Below are 2,474 nucleotides of genomic sequence, written 5' to 3'. Positions count from 1 at the left end.
TAGCCGTAAGGCACTTTGAACGCCCCTTCGACGACGAGTTACAAGAGTGTGGTATGTGTCAGAATCTGGTGAAGCTTTCTGCATGTGATGTGCCTTGTGTGGATCCGTGGCCATTGCATTGTGTCTGGTGTGTAGGTACCCAGACACTTAGAACGCTTGCGCGGAAAGCAAACTCGATCGTTGTACACTTTGATGGGCAACCATCACTGTGTCTCCGTGCCGTGCTAGATCTCCCCTAGCCGTAAGGCACTTTGAACGCCCCTTCGACGACGAGTTACAAGAGTGTGGTATGTGTCATAATCTGGTGAAGCTTTCTGCATGTGATGTGCCTTGTGTGGATCCGTGGCCATTGCATTGTGTCTGGTGTGTAGGTACCCAGACACTTAAGCAAACTCGATCGTTGTACACTTTGATGGGCGAGCATCACTGTGTATCCGTGCCGTGTAAGAGCTCCCCTGGCCATCAGGCACTTGAAAGGTCCTTCGACGACGAGTTACAATAGTGGTGTGTTAGATACGTCAGATTACGGTGTCTACTAGTGTGCAATACGTATCCGGCTACGGCACGGAACGAACGGGAACTGTGGTGCAGACAAACAAGAGTTAAGCCTATTAGTCATTAACTCTAAGGACGGGGCCATGGGGCGGTACGCAAAGGATACGGATGAGCGAGTATGCAGGCCCAATACTCAATAGCTCGATCCGATCCAAGCACATGAGTTGACTGCGGCGCCAGGTTAACCAATGTGCTAGATTCTATTTGGCCAGTAGAATCTTGTGTCTTACGCGATTTGATACCAAGACACCAGAACGAAAGTTAGTTGAAGAGTGATTAAACTCTTATGAAGAATGGTTGTGCAATCACAACTTATGACTTTAACCTATAAAGTGGATATGGACTATCAATTATAACATGGGGCACACACCATGTTCTCGATCCAATCCACGCACACGAGTTGCCTGAGTAGCGACAGGTATACCGATGTGCAATACGTATCCGGCCATAGGCACGGAACGAACAGGAACTGTGGTGCAGACATACAAGGGCCATGGGGCGGTACGCAAAGGATACGGATGAGCGAGTATGCAGGCCCAATACTCAATAGCTCGATCCGATCCAAGCACATGAGTTGACTGCGGCGCCAGGTTAACCGATGTGCTAAGAGAGTTGTTCCTGGGCCTTCAAAGTGACTTCAAAACTATCTTAGCGAATGGTGGCCATGGGCGTAGACATGAGCCACAAGTCACAAGGCCTGGGACTATTGGGTAATAAAGACAACTTAGTCAGAAAGTTAGTCTTTGGACGTACCACCGGGATTGTGTTACATTGGGAACCTTACTATAAAACCCTAGGCAGGGGATCACTCGGCTCATGGATCGATGAAGACCGCAGCTAAATGCGCGTCACAATGTGAACTGCAGGACACATGAACACCGATAAGTTGAACGCATATTGCGCGTCGGACGATTAAACCCGGCCGATGCACACATTCTTGAGTGCCTATCAATTCCTTGATATACAACAAACCAAACTTCAGGGTGGAGCGTGCCACAATAGAACACTATGGCGAGCAGCCCGTCTAGTGTCGTGGGGGAAACACGCTTCCACACTGTGCATAATGGCGTGCTCGGGACCTTTGTTGGGACCGCAGGGCGCTGAAAGTAAAGGGGTGAACCGCATAAATCGCACGCACGTAAACGCGCACACACACAAATAGAGTGAGACGTATCGTAGGATACCGCTAAGAGTACGTTGTGAAACATGGGGAAATTCAATCGAAAACCTCTTTGATGTCCAAGATTTCGTTGACCGTATCCGTCGTAATACTGGATCAACGTGCTTGGGGGAAAACGTCAAAGGGTTTTATAATAGTGGTGCATGATTAACCCATCGATGCCCGAGGGGAACATGTTGTCCAATACAATAGTGGTGCAGTTGGCTCGACATGCTCGGGGGGAGACATCGTGGGTCCAAGTCGACCAAGTCGACCGGGAGTTGTTGTTGAGAGATCGAATCAAAACGATGCCGAGCGGAACTCGTTGTCCTTATTGGAGTGATATTCGGACAACGTGCTCGGGGGGGCCATCGTTGATTCAAAAATGACCGTAAATTGCCCAATCCGTGTGTGTGTGTGTGTGTGAAGTGTTGTTGCGTATATATCGGTTCGCTATGCCCCGGGTTCGAAACGAATGGAATGTGACTGATTTTGTTGTAGGCCTCAAGTGATGTGAGACAACCCCCAGAATTTAAGCATATTAATAAGGGGAGGAGAAGAAACCAACCGGGATTCCCTGAGTAGCTGCGAGCGAAACGGGAGAAGCTCAGCACGTAGGGACGGTGTGTAACTGCACCTGTCCGATTCCGTGTACTGGAACGACCATTATCTACTATGCACGGTGCAAACAGTTCAAGTTCAACTTGAAGGTGGCTCATCTACCCAGAGAGGGTGATAGGCCCGTAGAACGGCACTAACC

At 49.3% G+C, this 2,474-nt stretch overlaps 1 non-coding gene across 1 annotated transcript; it reads left to right on the top strand.

Annotated features, from left to right (window-relative positions):
• Positions 1-1,344: 1,344 nt before the first annotated feature.
• LOC125773471 (5.8S ribosomal RNA) lies at positions 1,345-1,502 on the top strand. The gene has a single exon (XR_007420131.1). It is a non-coding gene; the product is annotated as a 5.8S ribosomal RNA (ribosomal RNA).
• The last annotated feature ends 972 nt before the right edge of the window (positions 1,503-2,474 follow it).

The sequence above is a fragment of the Anopheles funestus genome (assembly GCF_943734845.2).
Source record: "Anopheles funestus chromosome X unlocalized genomic scaffold, idAnoFuneDA-416_04 X_unloc_35, whole genome shotgun sequence".
In the NCBI taxonomy this organism is placed as follows: domain Eukaryota; kingdom Metazoa; phylum Arthropoda; class Insecta; order Diptera; family Culicidae; genus Anopheles; species Anopheles funestus.
The sequence above is the reverse complement of the archived record's forward strand: the minus strand, read 5'-3'. Positions and strand labels throughout refer to the sequence as shown.